Source organism: Nyctereutes procyonoides, unplaced genomic scaffold (genome assembly GCF_905146905.1).
Source record: "Nyctereutes procyonoides isolate TBG_1078 unplaced genomic scaffold, NYPRO_anot_genome, whole genome shotgun sequence".
Classification (NCBI taxonomy): Eukaryota; Metazoa; Chordata; class Mammalia; order Carnivora; family Canidae; genus Nyctereutes; species Nyctereutes procyonoides.
Window position 1 is genome coordinate 37,709,391 of NW_026575042.1, and position 19,686 is coordinate 37,729,076.

At 42.1% G+C, this 19,686-nt stretch overlaps 1 protein-coding gene across 4 annotated transcripts in view; it reads left to right on the top strand.

The window, feature by feature from the left end:
* The window catches only part of ZBTB38 (zinc finger and BTB domain containing 38), a 134,261-nt gene that overhangs the window by 54,326 nt on the left and 60,249 nt on the right, over window positions 1–19,686 (top strand). For 3 of the 4 annotated variants that reach the window (XR_008663908.1, XM_055321003.1, XM_055321006.1), the window contains 3 exons: window positions 370–545; window positions 1,704–1,775; window positions 18,576–18,641. The gene's annotated coding sequence lies outside the window, so the exon portion shown is untranslated. Of the gene's footprint in view, window positions 1–365; window positions 546–1,703; window positions 1,776–18,575; window positions 18,642–19,686 lie in introns of those variants that run through there. The other variant, XM_055321004.1, reaches the window with a different exon arrangement.

Here is a 19,686-nt window from a genome sequence, read left to right on the forward strand (position 1 = left end):
AAGTAGGAAGGGCGGCTGGGGGTGGGGAGACAGCAGGAATGTTCTCCTGGCTTGCTGTTCAGTACAGGCGAGTGTGCTGAGAGGAGGGCCTCTGGACATCAAAGGTTCCTTTTGTCCCCTTCCGAGTGGCAGGGCAGCCAGGCCGCTGGCGATGACTCAGGCCTGGCCCTGACGTCACCCACGCCGGGCCACTGGCCTCCCTCTGCAGCCAGGAAACTGGCTGGGGAGTGGCACTTGCAGCTGCAGCAAATCTCAAAATAGGGAGGCAACTGCCTCTCCTCCTCCTCCTCTCCATCTCCTCACCGCACACCTTTCTTTTCTTCTTCTTCTTCTTTTTTTTTTTTTTTTTTTTTTTTTGCCTCATGGAAGGTTTCGCTTGTAGATCAACTTTCAAAATGTAGGAAGTCAGAATGAGTGACATCATCAGAAAAATATGTGGAGCTGATCTCAACAAGAAGTGAAGAACCCAGAGCAAGAAAGCGGTTATAACTCTTGAGCCCAGGGAGTTGGCAGCGTCTGGGTTTCAGAGGAGCCAGCATCTCCGAGTAAGTGAAGGCCCACCCCTGGTCCCCCTCACTCAGCGCCCTACACTGTGGGGCGCCATCTTGTTTCCTGACACCTGTGGCTTGGCAGGCCCCAGCCCAGAGGGAGGGAGTGGGGATGTATTTGGGAGACCTTTCAAATTTAGTACCAAAGGGATTTTATCTGATCTCTCTCTTCTCACGGGACCAGACAAGAGTGCATTTCCTCTCAAAAAAAAAAAAAAGTATATATATGTGTGTGTGTATGCATATATGTACATACATATATAGGCTGAAACTCTATGGAAGATGGCGCAAGTCCTGCCTTCCCCTGTCAACCCTCTTGTTTTGTCTCCTCTTCCTCCTCCCGCCCTAGTGCTCTGTTTTGGACTGCCAGAATGTTTGTTCAGAGTTCTGAACTGTTTGCTTCCTGGATCTTAAACCGAGTAATCAGACACACAAAAAAACGCTGTTCTAGGCAAACATGTTCCCTATGCCGTCAAATAGTATTTTTGCACTTAACCTGGTAAAAGATGGCAGCTCTGGTAAGAAAACATCCACAACCTGCCGCCTTTACAGAGCATGTTTCTGGTTGCCTCTGATTGTTCTGGTGCGCGCACCTCCATTGTTTCATCACTGTGTTTATAGAGAGCTTGCTTTAATTCCTACTTGGGCCATTGCATCTGGAATGATATTAAACACAAAGACTGATATAACGTATCTCTGATGTCTGTTTTAACACCACCTAAAAAACTTAAGTCTTTGCATAGCCTATAATTTTACAAGCTCTGAAGATTTCTGAGCAAGAAAGCTAAGTTCCCGAGAGAAAAGTTTAATACATAATACATAATAACAATGGCAGAGTACATAGAATAGAAATCATACCCAGTGTTCCTAGCCTCCAGTGTCATCCCCTGAGTCGGCACCGAGTCTTTCTGTAGCTCACTTAGCAGAGTAGAATTGTTCATTATATTTTATAATATTTGGAGGGGGAATGTATTAAAAAATAAATCTTTTTTTTTCAAGGCAATAGGGTAGTTTGTCATATACTGGAAAACAGTGGCAAATTCCTTCATAATCTGACAATACCCTTTAGAAAGTAACTATAGATTTGTTTTGTAGTTCTAATGTATTTGTTTTGTACATCTCACATTTACTTTTTGTTCTCTTTTAACCTATCAGGTTGTCTTGAAGTGAGACACTGCTAAACTACTCTTCTGGCTGTAAGATCTGAATGCTGTGACCACTAATCTGGTGAGTGTCATTTGCCCCTGATGGCTGCTTAAATTTAAATTTGCTAATTCTACTCTCTTGGTTTATAGTAAAATTTAAGGAAAGGGGAGAATGCATGGAACTTCCACACACAAAAAAAAATCCCAGCTATCTCCAAAAGAACATGTAAGAGTTAGGATAAGCTAATGGCTGTAATGGACTGAAAAATGCATAATGGGTCAAACACAACAGAAATTTATTTCTTGCTCATGTAACAGAGTGTAGTGGGGCAAAACTCTCTTTCAACATTCATTCAGAGCTATAGATTGAGAATCGCCACTTTCTACAGCATGTGGTTTTCAAGGTCACCTGGACTGTCTCCACTCCCCACTGGAAGAGAAAAAGAGTGTGAAAAAGTACACATGGGATGTTTTCACAGGCCATCCCTAGAAGGGATGTACAACACTTCACATTCTGTTGACTAAAACTCAGTCACATGATCACATCTAACTGCAAAGGGGTCTGGGAAATGTAGTCCCTGGGGAGGCAGCCACTTCTCCAGCGATGGCTCTGGAGAGTTCCTAGGTATGAGGTAGTCCTTTCTGGCACAGCATAATAAAGCACTTAGAGTTGCTTAAGGATAAGAGAGCAGAATGAATCGGTGGGAGAAGCAAAAACTTACCAGATATTTAGTATTCCCTGACCAACTGTCTTAGGTAACATCTAGCCAGATGGGCAATGAACAGTAGGTGAGATTCTTTCAAGATGCCTCTGCTCTTTCCAACCTTGAGCTTTTTTTTTTTTTTTTAAGATTTCGTTTATTTATTCATGAGACACGCACAGAGAGAGGCAGAGACATACGCAGAGGGAGATGCAGGCTCCATCCAGGGAGCCTGATGGGGGACTCAATCTTGGGACCCCGGGATCATGACCCAAGCCAAAGGCTCAACCACTGAGCCACCCAGGTGCCCTGCAAACTTGAGCTTTTGTGTGAACACTACCATGTGGCCAAGGGCCAGTACAGAGGGAAGGATATTCTTCCCCTTATTTTCCTCTCCAGGGTCTTTTGGTCTAGGACCATTTTGGCTTTGTTTCCTGGTTTTTTGTTTTTGTTTTTGTTTTTATTCATGAGAGACACACAGAGAGAGGAGCGGGGGCAGAGACACAGGCAGAGGGAGAAGCAGAGGGAGAAGCAGGCTCCATGCAGGGAGCCTGACGTGGTACCAGTCCCGGGGCTCCAGGATCACGCCCTGGGCTGAAGGAGGCGCTAAACCGCTGAGCCACCCAGGGATCCATGTTTCCTGGTTTTGAGTCTAGTCATGCTAGTTGGAATTGTCCAGTAGAATTCTCTTCCCCCAACTCTGAGCCCCAGTAGTCTCTTGGAAAGCTTGTGGTTTCTTTAGCTCATGGTTCTGTCTGCTGCTGGAAGCTTTGAGAAGCTACCCTGTCTGATCTACTCCAGATCTTGTCACATTTTTAATCTTGTGTGTTTTGGGGGTAGGGGGTGGGAGTAGAATCCCTAAAATAACATCTTCAAACCAAGTTATTAGAGAAACATTTAAAAGTAGATTAAAAAGGCTCAGCTGGAGAGATTAGTGCAACCCTAAGGATTTGATACATAGTTCTAGCCTTTTCTTTTCAGGAAAAGTTTCAAAACATGTGCTGAAATAATGAGTGGTAAGGCCATAACCCCTGTTTGGAGAACTCTGAACTACTTTTATATTTTATGTAGCCTTTTCACCATTGTTGGTCTTAGTGCAGAATTCCCCTGCTGGTAAATATCAGAAACCATATGGTGGGTGCATTATGATGCCCCTAAGGCATCATAATTTTAAAAAAATGGACCACATGTGCTTGCTTCAGTAGCACATATGCTAAAAATGGGCTACAGTCTTTGCCCAAGCTAGTTCTCTAGTTTTGTTGTCGCTATCTGGCTAGACACTCTGGTTTCTGATTGAATTTTACCCCTGGACTTGACATTTATGGCACCCCCACCCACATCCTGAAGAACACACATTGTCCATTGTGTGGCAAGGCCAGCTACGGCCAATTTGACACAGCCTCTTGGGCCCTTACGGAACCTGGTGCCTGGCCTAGCCTCCTATTACTGCTGCCTTGCCTCTGCCTACCTCCCTCAGGAATGGACGTGGACTAGAATAAGTTGATTGGTTGCAAAAATGCTTTAACCTCTAAAAGTTCATTTGCTGTGCCTTGGTTGGTCCTGGAAGTGTCTCCAGAACTGAGAGCTTGTAAGAGGAAGCTAAAGACAGGACCAAACTGAATGGAGGAATAGAGTCTGCTTAGGAGAGTGCACCCAAAGGAGTGAGTTGACAACAAGTTCTAGTTTTCAAAGGCTAGAGCCAAGCAGGGATGATATGTTGCCAGAATTCCCAGTCTAATGGAGTCTGCGAGGATGGGCAAGGCTAAAGCCCACTGTCAAGGAAGAAAGGCATCAGGGTCCATTCACTTGGGAGACTTGGTAGACACAGTTTGTTAATTTCAATTCCCATGTGATAACGACTCCTCAAGGCACTAAGTATTTAGGAACTGACATTTGAGGATGTGTGTGGAGCAGTAGGCTAGGGTGAACCTCCTGATTTCCAATGTCTGGCTATGTTGACAGCATGGCAAGGAGGGGTGTGGAATCACCAAATCAGAATTTCGATACTGTCAGCACAATTCCTCCACACGTTGGTACAGCGGTACAGCATGCTGGGTGACGTCACAGATGCACCAAGTATACACTTTGTAAATATTTTGATCTTCAACAATATCAAAAAGGTGTCAAAGTAGACATCATGGGAAAAATTTGACCTTTCTTGAGCTTCCTTAACTTTAATCTTTTATTATTTAAAAACATTTTAATTCCTTGTGAGGGGTATAGTTAACATTGGGGGCACCACAGTCTTTTCGAAGCTTAGGTCACCTAAAGAGCTTGGCCTGGACCCATTGATCTGTGATGTGCAGACATGAACTGAGCACAGCAGGCTGACATAGGCAGTGCCTAGACCAGTTGGTTATTTTTAATCCCAGGGGTTTTATTGTTTTCATAGCACGGAAGTGCAAGCCCCCTTCTTACTCTGGGTCAGCATTTATGAATGTTCTTTTACTCCCTTTAGAGGATTTTGCAATAAGGCCACGTCATATTCACCAAAGCTAAGAATTCACGGTAATAGGGCTTTGTAATTTCTCATGCTGAAATCCCCCGATTTCTTGTCAAGAACAAAGTTGGAAAACACCATACTTGAAGACTTCACGGTTTTGTTTTTAACTCAAGAAGCCTCTGCTTTTCATCAGAACTTGAAAGCTTCCTCCCTCCTCCAAAATGGTATTTTTAAAGGATGTAAAACTGAGGTTCTATCAGGATAAATAAAGTAATATATGTGAAATGGTTTGGGCCACTTAGAACAATGTATGGCAAGTCAAGGTACTGATGAAAAGAATTATAATTATGGTCAGTATTGGTGTTTTAGCTTTTGGTAGTGGTATTGCTATTGCAAGTATCATCATTTAAAATTTTTTTGTCTTTTTTAAAAAGGATTTTATTTATTTATTTGAGAGAGAGAGCACAAGCTCCCTGCTGAGCAGAGAGCCAGAAGCGGGGCTCAGTCCCCACTGGGGATCATGACCCGAGCTGAAGGCAGCTGCTTAACTAACTGAGCCACCCAGGCACCCCAATTTTTTTTGTCTTTCTAAATTGACTTTCATCTGAGTTCCTTAGTACTGCTCCTTAACTAGACACAGCATGTCTTGTAAAATTTCCAAGGTCATTTGGAAAGGTTTGACTATAGGCCATAGGCCTAACCAAGGGTCTTCTAATATTCTGAGAGGTTTGACCTGGGGGTCACTGAAATCTGTGAGAGAGGATGGATTTGAGCCATCTCTCTGCCAAAAAAAAAAAAAAAAAAAAAAAAACACCAAAAAAACAAAAACAAAACCAAAAATGCTATTTCCTGGCATTCTAGGGGGCTCCCAGTGCATTGGGTAAAGGAGGCTTTGAAACCACGTCACAGAAGCACTGACCTCGGGTAGTGTCTCCCAAATGAGAATGGAGTCCCATCACCTGTCCAAAAGCCCCTAATCCTGAGTGCAGTCAATCTACTTGATGTTATGGGGTAGGGGATTATACAGAGTCAACAAGCATGAGTTCAGCCCAACAGTAGTAAAGAAGGTGTCATTTAAACTATGAGCTCTCCTCCATGTACCAGATCCTATAGTCTGTTATCTTTGAATATAGCAGGAAAGTAGTATCTAGTGAAAGGACTTTCTCACTGACCCAAATTCCTTGGCGTCAACTCTACACCAAGGTACTTCACAAAAGAGAATATAGCTTGAAATTCACCCAGGGCACCAGAGTGAGTCTGAATCATACTACAGCAGCCAGGCCACAACTGGCCTGGACTCCTAAGAGACCTCTCTGCCCTCTGTTTTCACTCTACATGAGGCAAATTCCTTTGCATGTCTTTTAAAATATTTCTATCATTGTTTTTAAATATAAAGGGTCATAACTAGCTACTATACAAAATCTAGAGAATACAGAAAAATATCAAGGAGAAAACAACAGTCTCCAATAATCCAACAACCAAACAACAATTTTGTATTGACATTTTGACGCATTTCTTTCCAATTTTTCATATATATATACATACACACACACACACAAATTACTTGTAATAATTTTATATGCTTTTTCTCACCCCACTTAACATTATGTTGTCAACATGTTTCCAAGTCACTAAATGGCCTATGAAAATTTGATTTTTAACGGCTGTATTTCCATTGCACTGATATGTCTTAATTTATCCATTCTTTTTTTTTTTATGGGCATTTTGATTGCCTGTAGTGCTCTGCTGTTACCAATCTGTCAACATTTTTGTTGATAAATCTTTGTGGACATTTTAGGGAAAATTCCTAGAATTGAATTAGTAGGTCAAATGACCTGTTTTTAAAGTTTCTAATGCACAATGGTAAATTAGCCTCCAGAAAGGCACCACTGTCTATTTAAAAACCTAAATTCCCTTCAGTTTCTTATGTTTAAACACATGCTCCTAGGCTCCAGTGGCATCAGAAGTGCTGATCAGGGAGCCTAAGAATATGCTTTTTAATATACCTTCCTAAGGTCACCTGGGTGGCTCAGCAGTTGAGCGCCTGCCTTCAGCATAGGGAGTGATCCTGGGGTCCTGGAATCGAGTCCCACATTGGGCTCCCTGCGTGGAGCCTGCTTCTCCCTCTGCCTGTGTCTCTGCCTCTCTCTCTCTCTCTCTGTGTGTGTGTGTGTGTGTGTCTTTCATGAATAAATAAATAAAATATTAAAAAATATATACACCTTCCTATTCCTTATGCACATTAAAACCTGAGAACTGTCGATATGCTGCATTCAAAGCAATAAACATTCATTTCAGCAAATACTTATTAGGCAGAAAACAGGGAACCCTGAGATAGTATATCTAAACCAGAATTTAATGTAAAAGCTCTTTTTTGGCCTCTGAATTTTAGATTTTTCCTTAATCGTGGTATGAGATAGTTGAAAGATTGTCAGATGGGAATCAGGAAACCTTAACTGTAAATATGAGATAACAGAGACCGAGAATGGTTCATTTATTTCCAGGTGGTTATCCAGAGAGATTTAGTGGCAGAGGTAAAACTACAACTCGAGTAGACAAAGGGCCCAGACCCACCCACCCTTGAGGTAGCAGAGACAAGGCACCAATGAGAAGAGAGACCCCTCAGGTGAGACTCTGGCTCAGCCAGGAAACTTCTGTCTTCCTTCTGATGGGCAGGGCTATATCTCAGGATGTGTGTGGGCAGCCCAGACCCCATGAGGAGCCCACGTGCCCATTTTGGTCACCTAATGAACCCAGATCACCATGTGCCCTAAGCCCTGAGGTGGTACCACTGAAGCAGGACCAAGGAGGACATGGGGCAGTCACGCAGATCCATGAACAAGAGCAGAGTAGGAGAGGGGGTCCAGAGTCAGAAGGCAAGAGAGCAGAGACTCATATTGGGATCAAATTTAGGTCAGAGTAGGCATTAGCTGAAAAAAAGACAAAGCCAGAACTAGAGGGAACCTGTATGATTCACCCTCAAAGATGGAGTCCCATTGCATAACTTCATAGTCTGGGGAGGTACCTGCCCCAGCTACACCTGCCTCTTTAAATCTGAGAGGCGCTGTCCACCAGACTGCCTTCCAACAGCAGGGAAATAGGAGCACCTGGCCAAAGAAGGGGCAGTGGATCAGAGAAGAGGCCTCTGAAATTGGGAAATTGGGAGCATTGTGTTATAACAGAGAACATAGTAAACAAACAACAACCAAATTTAATTTTTTTTTTTTAGTCCTTTTAAGAGGAAGTGTGACCAGCCATTTTGTTGGCATAACTCTATTCAAGCCCCTCAGACTATACCTGTTGGCCACCTGATGGCATATGGCTGCCCTTCCTCATTCTAGCACCCCAACTTCTAGAGGGCCTCCCTTATATCATCTGCTTTCAAGTTCAGCCCTCACGTACTGCTCAGCTCCTGATCCTGATGGTCCCTAGTTCTTGTTCATTTCAGGTTCTATAAATGACCACTTAGGTTCCTTCATGCTGAAGCCCACATCTTTCTCTTGTGACTGCACCAGGTGAAGCACAAGAGCCAGAACCCAAAGGTGTACCTCTGCTGCACCCATTATATATGCTTAGCACCAGGGAATTTGCCTATAATCACTAAACTTCACTGCCTCTGTGCAGTCTTCATTATCTCTTGGCTGTTCCCATGTAGGATCACTGCTCTCCTGATTCTTGGCCTTCTGGTCCAAACTCATAGATCCAGGGACATGATGAGTATGGATTCTGGGAAGGTCCACAACCTCCCTTCAATCAGGGGCACAGGAGATGGAGAGTGACTTTCCAGACATGACTGAGGCAGTTCAGGCCATCGCTGTGATGTTGGCTCTTTGCAAAGCCCATCTCCCTGGCATCCTTTACAACTTGGGATTGGTAGGCACCTCCCAATACTTAGATAGAGTTCTAATTACTGACAAGACCTGGATCCCTAGGCCAAGAAGGTCCATGTGGTGGTGAAAGCAGTACGTCCAGATCTAACCCCCAGGAGTACACGCTGGAGTTCTGTGACATCCAAACAAGGTGTCCACATTGCTGCTGGTGAATTGTAGATGATAAACAGGGTAGGAAGCCCAAGAGCAGAAAGTGTTCAGTGGAGCCTGTGATCTGACAAGGCGCCACTTGGTAATCCCACTTTTCCCTGTCTATGCTGACTCCATGTCCATTCCCTGCACACTTTGTTAATAAGTAGCTAACTTTCAGAATAAAAAGCATTCACACAGTCTCTGGCCAAAGTTGCTGGACAACCCTGACCCAGGCAAATTTTGTCTCTGCTCCATGGCCGTCATATCATGGCTTTCATATTACCTTGGGAGAGTGCCACTAGTATCAAGTCTGCCTGTTGCACCAAGATGTACTGCCTCAGAGAAGCCCAGCATCCCCAGTTGGTGATGTCCCACTAATGTAGTCAGGAGCAACTTGTCAAATCTAAAGACTCACCCAGTATGAAGAGCCCTGTTTTCCATCATTGAAATGCCAGACAGCTCAAACTGCTGTATAGATAAGCATTAGGATAACTGGAACAGTGAGAGATATCTGAAGCCACCCACCTAAGCTCTGAAGGCCTCCCCCACTTGACTGCCATCTTGACTGGATCAGCAAAAGGAATCCCATACACATCTATCAGAATGGCTAAAATGACAAATACTGATGTTCCCATATGCTGGCAAGGATTTGCTTGCCAGCATATGGGACTGGACTGCTTATGTGCTGCTGGTGGGAACATAAATGGTGCAGCTGCTCTGGAAAAGAGTTTGACAGTTCCTTATATAGTTAAACGTACATTTGCCATACGGTCCCACCCCTGGGTGTTTACACAGGAGAAATGAAAACTTATGCTCACGCAAAAGGCCATATATCAATACTCATAGCAGTTTTATTTCAAATACCTTAAACCAGGAAACCAGCCAGATGTCCCTCAAGGAGAGAATGGATAACAAAACTGTGGTACATCCATACCATGGAATTCTATGCAGCAAGAGAAAGGCACACACTCTTTACCTACAACTTGAATGGATCTAAGGGCATTATGCTGGGTGAAAGAAAGCCAATCTCAGAGGGTTACATACTGATTATACTGATTGAGAATAGACCAGGGCCAGAAGTTACTGCTGGAGGAAGGTGTGACCCTGAGAGGGTTAGCATAGGATTTCTTTGTGGTGATGGAATAGTTCTCTATCTTAGTTGTTCTGATGGCTACTCCAATCTATATGTGTGATAAGATTACATAGAACTACACACACCCACACACAGAGCAGGCAAAAACTGGTGAAACCCAAGTAAGGTCCACACCTGAGTTAACAGTATTACACCAATGTCAGTTCTCTGTTTCGATAAGGTGCTATACTAGTGTGAGATACTATCCTTGGGGGAAGCTGGATGAAGTTACATAGTTACTGTCCTATTTTTGCAACTTTTTGTGACTCTTAAACTATTTCCAAAAATGTCATTAAAAGCAACTTCTAAAAACTTTAAGGTCGAAAAAAGGCGGGGGGTGTTCCCCACCCCAAGAAAGGGGGCTTCAGCCGTTGGCCTCTCTTTTATGAGCAACTCCTATTGTTTATTTTGCCATTTCTAATTTATGAGTAGGCTTCTGTGGCCTCGACCTCTGCTTTTCAGAGACAGCCCATCTCAGATGGAATCAAAGCTCAAGTATTCCAGCGCTGAGTGTGAATATGCCCCCTTCCCCCTCCCTGAGACTTGTAACTTCAAAGCAAGGTAAAGACTCAGAGATCTAAGAAATGGTCTCCCGGTGAAAATCTAGGACAAATCATCCTTCTCACCCCTGCACCGTGATTTCTTTTCTGGAATGGCTCTTTGTCTTCTCTGCTCTTCATACAGTTTATTCTCTTCACCTTCGCCAAATGGCCCCTCCTCTAATGGAAGGAGATTAACCCTTCCTTGCCCCCTTTCAATCTCATTCAGCTGAGGGCTTGCTTGCAGCCACACTGCTCTCTGGAGCCTTGTGCCACAGCTGAATGCTGCAGCAGGAGATGGCTGCCTTCTCTTTGAAGCATTTATGCCTCTGTCAAACACCTTTTTGCCAGATTGGGCCATGGAAAGAGTTTTGAAATTAAACCGAACTTGAGCCACCTGGGTTTATGGTATGGAATTGCACAAGGCCATGGGCACTTAGGTCAAGGGTTCCTTGCTGTGCCACTACCTTGAGGGACCCCTCTTTACTGAAAGTCCAGCATTATTTACTCTCTTGCTTTACAGAGAGGCCCGTAGCATCACTGAAGACTGAAGTTGAGCGTATGGGGCTGATTACGTGGCATCCTGTCCGGATATGACAAGACACTTGCACATAAGCCACTGTCCCTCAGGACTGGCCTCAGCCCCCAATTTCCTGCCATGTGTTATTAGGGTGACTAATGTCAAGGGACCACCGTGAGAAGGACACTGGTGCACCTTTCCTGGGCCTGGCTGTGGACTGTAGATCAGGGCAGTGGGCTAGAGAGGTGACAGTTTGAATTGTTGATCTTCAGTAGGCGTTGGTGAATCTCCTAGCTTTGCACCTTTTGGTTTCAAAACCATACTGAACAACGGAAAATGAAACCTGCAACTTATTTTTAGCTGTTCATGCTAACTCATGAGATTTCTTTTGCAAACCAAATAAGATAAAGGCGACTTTGGCTGGTTAAACTTAATCTGATTGACTTAAATAGCAATCAACAACTACTCTGATACACGAAGTGGCACTTGGTCTCAGGTGATATTTTGGCCAACATGTACTATTTTGCTTAAAATTATATTTAGTTGAGCTTAAACAAATTTAAACAAGTATACTGTAACATTCTCTTCCAAGAGGAATTAAGAAAAAACTGGTAAGCCCTCTTTCTAGAATCTATTCATTAATTCGCTTATTCTATAACCATTTATTAAGTACCTATTTGCATGAGAGCTTGGAATTTTTTTTATTAATTGAGCCAGTCTGTTGCATTACAAAGAGCAGAATTCTAGAAAGTAAGGAATAGGGCTTTTATCCTAGTTGCTTGGGGTCTTCAGACATAATATTGTATTTGAACCTGATTTTCTTCACCTCAAAAAAGGATTGAGATGGCATCCTGCAAAGTGCCTTGCCCATCATATAGTTCTATGAAACGTGCTCCAACACAGGGGGCTGAGGAAACACTGAGGCACATTTTGGAGACAGTTGGGTTACTGTCAGACCACTCTTATTTCTGTCTCCCCTTTCCCTGTTCTAGGAGGGACTGATTTAAACAAAGCCTGTGGTCTGATTGCCAGACAACTTGTGGCTCCCCTTGGTAAACAAGTGATTAAGTACTTAAAAGACTTCTATAGGTATTTTCAGCCTCCAGGTCCACTCCTTAGTTCATGGAGCAAGTTCTGTTTTAGGAAGTAGCTTCATGAGACAAAGCTAAAGTTCCACTGGTAGTTGTGGGAGCAGAGAAAGGTCTCTCAATTTGGTGTTGGTCAGTGAAGAGCATATCCACAGGAGGCCTCTCCACCGCACCAGACAATGCTCTAGGTGCCATGGGAGATACACAAATCTTGCAGGAAGCAAGCCAGAGATAGGAATAAAGATAGATAATTCAATACAATAAACACATTCTGTTTTTATCTTCAGTCCAAAGGAAATGCAGATTCGCCGGTTTGTTAAGCTGCTCTGGTGAGATGAGGTGCACCGTTATGGCCTCCCTGAGCTGCATCATTTATCTAAGAGAAGAAAAAGCAAATGACTTTGTTCCCCGGGTTGAGTCTTGGAGAGGAGAGGACTCTCCTACCAGGAGAGGATTCTCACACAGGGTAGCTTTTACCAATCTGTAGGAATTCTTCCTCTTTCCCTTTTATTTGCATCCCTACCCTCCTTCTTCACCCTACTTGCCGGTCTCTCTAGAAAGAAGGAACTCCACCATCTTGCCAAATATGTGTTTTGCCAGTGCGGGATCTAGTAAAACCTTGTTGTTGTACTTGCTCTCCATTTGGGAAGTGGCAAGCAGTCCTGGCCACAAATGAATGTGTGACTAGGGATGCAGGAATGCTCTTGGTCTCCATGTGCTCACAAGGTCTTTATTAGTGCCATATTATAGATACACTGAGAAATAAAAGCAGGCACGATTCTGTTGCTAAAGTCAGAGGTAGTGACATCAAAACGATGGTGAGATGTGTTGATATACCTGTGGGAGAGTCTGAGTTGGATTACAGTGGGGCAGAACGTGGTCCACCGGAGCCTCCCTCGAAGCCCTAAGTCACTTACCACCTTTTCTCTGTTGAAAACCACATGGTTCACATTTCCCTTCTGCCTCCACATCTTTTTGGGGTAACCCCAAAGTTTACTTGCCATCAAGTATATAGTCCTTTCCCATATCTTACATAGATGCTGATGGATAGAAGGGAGAAAGCTCATGTGTAAGAATCAGAGGCTTCCCAGAGTTCAGATTCCTCAGTTCTGTTCGACCATCAAGCATTCACTCTACTGCTTCATGAACACTGAGCAACATAATCGTCCTCTCATATTCCCAGGCAGAGTGGAGCTGATTAGAAAGCCCCATTTGAGAGCCATCTGGTTGGCATATAAGATTACTGCCAACGAGCAAGGTAGTCAGCTGGCCACATAACCAGGAGGCAGGAGACTTGGAGTCCAGCTCTTGGCCTACCCAACCTAAAAAGCAAGCTAGGCTGGATTTGTTTACAATCATAAACATTCAGAGCTGGAAGGGATCTTAGGGGCAAAATGGATAGATGCTAAAAGAGAGTTAATCACTAAAATGATACATTTGAAACACTAACCGTGGTTGAAGAAAAATCTCTTACTAAAAAATTAGGCTTTTGAAAAATCCGTTTTTAATATATGTTGGGGAAGGAACTCATAATATCAACTTAGTTTATCTGTTCAGGACAAAAACGTTTTGTTTTTCCATGTCATTCCTGAATGTTACACTGATTTTTCTTTAACTGATGATTTAGATTAGAACAATCTAATGGCTTGATAGGAAATTTACTCACACATGCAGAATATATTCAGTATAAAGGGAACAAGATATACAAGATATACATTTAATACAGCAAATGGGCAAACTCACTTATTAAATGTGTGATCTTGGGCAAATGACCAGATCCCTCTCAGCCCTGGCTTCCTCATCCATAATAGAAAAAGACACCTGGTAGAATGTGGTGCTTTTCCATTTTGCTCAGATGGAAATATAAGCTTTTCCACTTCTTTTGCCTCATAAAATATTTCCAAATTACAACAAACCTCTGCCCCAAGTTACTAATCTGCTTTCTACTCTTAATTTTTCAATGTGGTCTAATTGATTACTCCTTTTTTATTTTACCTTTTCACCTGCTGGTCCAGCCTGTCTCCAGTTGGTGGCATCCTAGGTACCCACAATGCCTGGGGCCTGGGAGGTGAAGGCTGGCTCATGTGAACAGAATTAATCTTCGCTTCAGGGTGTGGGGATCCCTTCTACCAGGGGCCTCCACAAGAAGAAGATTCCTACATCAGGACAGAATGTGGATGGAGGAGGTTTTATCCTCTGAGGACTGGTGGAAAGATCTAGACTTTGGAATTGGTCAGACTTAAGTTGGAATCCTAACCCTGCTATTTACTATGTGATTAGAAATCCCAATTAGTTCTTCACCCAAAGTTGGTGATAGCTAATGCTCACCTTAAAGGACTACTGGGTTAGAATTAAATAATATAGCCAAAATCTTGAGTATGTAGTAGGTTCTCAATAAATGGTAGCTATGTAGACTTAGCTCTGGTCAAAGTAGAAAGCAGAAGTTCCTGCCCAGCTCTCTAGGCAAGATGTAGATGTTCAAAATGGCCTTGGGCTTTCCAAAAAAATTTAAGTTAAAATATATCATCCAAAGCCATTTTTAGTCATTGATAAATTAAGTCACGATGTTGTTTCCAGGACTAAATACATTCATTATAGAAAGATGTAATAACCTCATAAAATTTTCTAAACATCTCCATTCTAAGAATTTAAACAGAAATGTTATATTTGCTGAACATTTTATTTGTAAAAATTTAGATTAGAATGGCCAAACCCAATCACAAATTTACCCACAATTGTTGAATGCCCATATGAGGTGTAAATGGAAACCAGCTGTAATTTTTAATGCAGTGAATGGAGTAAAGAAATGTGCAAACCAATCCAAATGTTTATAAACCAAGGATTCCTCTGGGACTCAGTGCCCTGACTTTACTCTTTTTTTAAACATACAGAGTCAAGCTTTGTTCATACTCGAATTATATACTTTGCATAAGCCATGCAATTTAACTTTAACCCACAGGACTGAAAATAAAATGAGCTCAGACTGCAGAACAACAAGACTGTGAGCAAGGAAAAGCGTTAATCAAAGTGAAAGACGCATCCCTCACCACTGGTCCCGTCCTCTAGCCTGCTCCTGCCAGATTAGTTAGGGTTCCTTATACTTGGCTCCTCAAAGTGGCAGAAACAGGTTAAATTTTTTTATCATGGGGAGGGATTTGTCTTTTAAATTAATGTTTGTGTACGTGCCCTGAGGAGATTGATGAGTATCATGCAATTTTTAAAAATTATAAGTGAATGCCTACCCTTGCCACTTGTAATCATGACAAAGCCTAAATAATTCAGGCATGTGGGATCCCTGGGTGGCGCAGCGGTTTGGTGCCTGCCTTTGGCCCAGGGCGCGATCCTGGAGACCCGGGATCGAATCCCACATCGGGCTCCCGGTGCATGGAGCCTGCTTCTCCCTCTGCCTGTGTCTCTGCCCCTCTCTCTCTCTGTGTGTGTGTGACTATCATAAATAAATAAAAATTAAAAAAAATAATAATTCAGGCATGAGCATGGTGGGGTTTTTTTGTTTGTTTTTTTTTTTTTTTTTTAAGTGCAAAACAGGATTTACTAGTCGAGAATGTCTGCCTAAACAAGCTCATCTATCCGAATGCTTTCAACTACAGTTCAAATTTAACACAAGCAGATTTGGTAAATAGGCCAGGTTTGCTCATTGAGTATTTTTAGAACATCACAAAATAAACAAATACGTGGCTTTTAGGTTCATTTTGACAGAGGGTGAACGGAGAACCCACTGGGAGGTTTGGAAATCTCTTGCCCTGGCATCAGGTTTAAGAGTATTGGTAGGGGGCCTGACCACATTTGCCACCCTGTCCCTGTGAGGACATAACACTATTCACTCATCTCATGAGAGCTTGATATGGATTACTGTCCTTGTCACTGTCATTTATTATCCCATGCAGAGGAGGCAGCAACTTAGTTCTATGTGGTCAGAGTTGCTTCCATGTCGTATATATTTTGCCTACATGATAATAATTTGTGAGTATTTAAACTTGATTGTCTAACTTTCAGATGTTGTTACTGGGGAATATCTGAACAGACACCAATAGCATCAAATGCCTAGATGTTCGCTTCAACCTCCTCTGACCCCACTCTAAGGACCCCGCTTTATAGATGACCATATATTAAATTGGTACCTTGTAACTCAGCCTGATAGTCTCTCTAATTTTTGGCCCTCATAGTAAAGAAGGAATTAGCCTAAGGACACTCCATTCTAATTTTCTGTCGCTGTCAATGCTAACCAGAGCTCATAGAGCATGTTGTGGGGGTGGGGAAGATGGTTCCACCATTGGTGTTAGACCAGGAGCTACTGTTTCCGTTAGAGCCACATTTATTTCTGGAGTAGTTGTGGGGAAGAGATGTGCTCCAAAGAGAAGAGGATTCGATGTGGTTCAGGTATGAACTGACCATTTGGACGACCCAACCCAGAGACTAAGTATATGGGTTAGAGGTGGGCTGGTGCTTTCCACGCATTGAGCTGAAAATCACTTGGGTTCTGGGGAAGGAGATAGAATGAAAGCTAGAAACAAAAGATCCGGTTGTGAAACCTAGTACCTAAGTTAAGATATTTGAATACATTTTCTCCTTTAAAAAAAATTCTGGGGAACTTGAATATTTTGCTAACCTATTTTTAGCAAGTCCTTATAGAAGATCGAGGCGCTGGGAAACTAGCAACCCCAGAAAATATTAATTCATTTTTGCATGTGTTAAAATTAATTAACATTAGTATATTCAGTGATACAACAAGGCAATTAAAGACTTTTGGAGAGATAAGAAGAAAAACGTAAATATATATTCAAAATCAGGCTCATAGCGTTTTATACAAATGTTGGCTTACATCCAGGATCTAAGGGTGGGGGTGGGTATGGTTTCTTTGTAGCTGAAGAAAGTGGAAAAGAATCTGTTCTATTTCCTAAAAAATAAAAGACTTCTTGTTTTATACAGCATGGTAAATGAAATGCTTTTCTGTTTTTTACCTGCCGGCAGTTTCTGGAGAAAATTTTTCTAGCAAGCTATGCTGTTTTCCTCTCTTCGGGGACATGGTGACACTGGTTTTGTAGCAAAACAGTATTTGCTTATTAGGCATTTCTTCAAAATCCTGAATAAGCAGCTCTTTCCACATTTTTTGTTCCACATGTTAAACGTTTCATTGCAATTTGAGCTTCAATTGTGTGTGTGTGTGCGTGTGTGTGCGTGTGTGTGTGTGTGTGTTGATAGGAAGGATTGAAAGGGAATGCATAAGAATTCTTGAAGGTTTTTTGTTTAAAAAATTAATTCCTACAATTATGTATTGGACTCTCTACAGAAGGCAATTCCAATTTATTACACAGAGCCAAACTAGATCCCATCAATCTTAAGCAGCGGGGGTAGGGAGGTGGTATTGAAGAAGACATGAAATTTGGTGTTTGAGTAGATGAGATTTAATTTTCGGAAAACATTTCACTCATAAAACGGATGGCACCCCAGTGTCAGCCCTGACCTCCATGATGTCAATGTCATCGTACAAGCATAGCTAAGATAAGCCTCGAAGTAAAACAAAGAAACATTGCATTTCAGCACAACACCATTTCTTCTCTTACAGTATGTACTATGTATATACATATAGCCTTTTGATATTCCTGTTAATGCCTTGTTACTTTACAATTTAGCTTTTGGAGAGGGAGGGAGGAGAAAAATCATTTTGCATGTTCTATGTTCTGAGCAGGCGCGGTAAGTATGCTGCTGCAAGTCTTAACATTATTTAGGTCAGCATCCTAAGGATAGCTTTTATCGTTCATGACGGTCAACTGTACATCCAAAGGAATTCAGCATCAATTTATTTTTCTGTACTGATTTTATTTGCTTCTAAGTTTAAGCAAATTCATTCACGTTTGAATACAATTCCAACTGAGGAGGTATCTGCCATTCTGTACTGCAGATACATTTAGCAGGATACATTTACACAGCTTGTGGTTAGAGGTTATAGCACGGATACAGACAGCCCGATCATGCATTCTTCTACAAGCCTGCCGGCATCACTTAGGATCTGAAAAATAATCTAGAAAAGCTATACCCTACATAATATTATTTTTTACTTTGCAAAAGCATAACAGTTTTGGGTTGTTTTTTTTTTTTTTTTGCTGTTGTTGTTAGCAATTCTATGAAATTAATAGTCTATAAAATGCATCCCAAACCAGATACATACTGTATTGAAAGCTTGCTTCAAGAAGAAGATATGACAGTATTCATTCCAGCTTATTTTCTTCATTAGCAAAAGGATTGTTTGATCCTCAGAAGCAAAAGGACACATTCATTGTGCAGCAGCTCTGCTTAAATGTATGAAATGCCTTCTACTGTCTGGTTGCAGAATTTGGAGTTTGCTAAACAGTGTTTAGTGATTGGGCTCATCTTGCATCACCAGTTGATGACATTTTTCTTTGTTCCCTCCTACCCAGTTGAACCAAGACTCTGAGGCTGATATGCAATGTCACTTACAACATTAATCAGATACTGCATTTAAGGTGAGCTGCCCCCTTGCCTCCTCCTTCCCCAGTGCCGGTGTGCTGCATGCAGTGCGTATCTTGCTTCTGTGAGCCTAAGATGGCAGGCAGGATTAGCCGTGCTTTTGCTGTGTGTGCATGCTGTGTATAGAATTCATTACACGTTGCCTAGTATTTCAGATGTGAGTATGTAAATGCTCGGTATGCCATATCATCTGGTAGCGAAGACTTGTTTTTGCCTCATTACAGCCTCAGATATTTCAACATCACCTTTCAGTTCCGATTCATTTGCCTCTGGATGTTTGCTTTTCATCACGTTCAAAATAGGATTTTACCTTTTTTTTTTTTTTTAACAAAGCCAAAAAAAAAAAAAAACCCAGCCCCTAAAACAAAAACAACAACAACAAAACTCTGCTACCAGATGGTGTCTCTCCTTTCTTCTTGCATTTGCTGTCTTTTAAATAATGTATGTTGTATTGTTAATTAATGTGAATATCAAATTAAACACTTGAAACTTACATATTTATTATGCAGGTAGGAGGCAAGGTGGAATCTATTTTTAACTCTTATGCACTCCATGGTGTGCAAACAACTTGGTTCTCAAATTTGTATTTTCAGTGCTGGTATCAGTGGTTTGATTTTCAGCAAATGTGACAGTGGCCTTTGCAGTGGTCAGCTCCGGGCTTTGAACTCTCAGAGGAGGAAGGGAAAAAAATTCAACACACCACCTCCTTGGTTGCAGCCTCAGAGAAACCTTGGATGAGAAACTTCTTTTTTTCAATCCTGTTTTCCTGTTGATAAATTCAGTTCTCGTGATCACAGTACATTCAAGCTGTTCTGCGTATGATTTTTTGTGTGTGTGACAATTGCATCTAAAACTTGTGAGCAAGAAGACGGAGAAATCAGTTGGTCTCCATCGCTTTACATAAAAATGGCTGAGTGTCTTGTCATGCTAGCACTGCATTAAGTGATACATACAGGTAGGTCGAAATTTGCATGTTTTATAGATTTTTTTTGAGCCATGAAGCAAGAATTTTAGATGGATTAAAATATTACTTTTGGAACA